The following is an 839-nucleotide window of genomic DNA, read 5'->3' on the forward strand; positions in this document are numbered from 1 at the left end:
GTCAGTGAGGACAAAGTTGGGCCAGTGGGTCAGCCCCATGGTGGGTGCCCGTGCTGCTCGGCACACGGTTCGGCAGAGGGGGGCCGGCGGGGTCCCAGCTGAGTCAGCGGCCGCTGCGGCCGTGCCGGGGCTCGGGGCCAGGCCAGCTTCACCTGGCCGGCGGCACAGCGGCCTCCGGCAGCCCCCGCCGCGTGAGCGACGTGCGCCAGGGCCACGGGGACCCGGCACTGCCCCACGGCCCCCCCAAACCCCACAGCTGGGGAGCCCTCCAAGCTGGGGTGTCCACACTGGGGGGCTGCAGGGGGGTCTCTGGGATGGGACACTGGCTCGGCCCCCGCAGCAGGAACTTTCCAGCCCCTGGCTGAGGTCGGGGGGAAAAAATCCTCCTGTGGTTCTGCTGGGGAGGGTGGGGGGGGCACGGACTGGGGGGGTGGCACTGGGGACAGGGACAAGGAGACAGGGATAAGGGCTGGGGACAAGGGATAAAGAGCTAGAGATGGAGGACGGGGATCATGACCACGGGGAAGTGACTGGGGACAAGAGAAGGGGACAAGGGACAGTGGAGCACAGACATGCACAGTGACACACGTGTACACACGTGTGTGCACGGCCCCCTGTGCCTGGGTGGCAGTGAATCAGCTCTGGGCTCTGTCCCCAACTTGTCCCCATCCCTGCCCCAGCTTTTCCAGGGCTGGGTACTGGGTGCCACCTGTCCCACCACTGGGACCCCTGCCCCACGGCTGCTCCGCCAGCCCTGGGGACCCCACAGGGCTCCTGCTGTGTGTCCCTGTGTCCCCTCAGGTCCCCCCCCCCCACCCGCTGGAGGGGGTGGGGTCACA

The sequence above is a fragment of the Haliaeetus leucocephalus genome, unplaced genomic scaffold (genome assembly GCF_000737465.1).
Source record: "Haliaeetus leucocephalus isolate CR32 unplaced genomic scaffold, Haliaeetus_leucocephalus-4.0 Scaffold202, whole genome shotgun sequence".
Lineage (NCBI taxonomy): Eukaryota > Metazoa > Chordata > Aves > Accipitriformes > Accipitridae > Haliaeetus > Haliaeetus leucocephalus.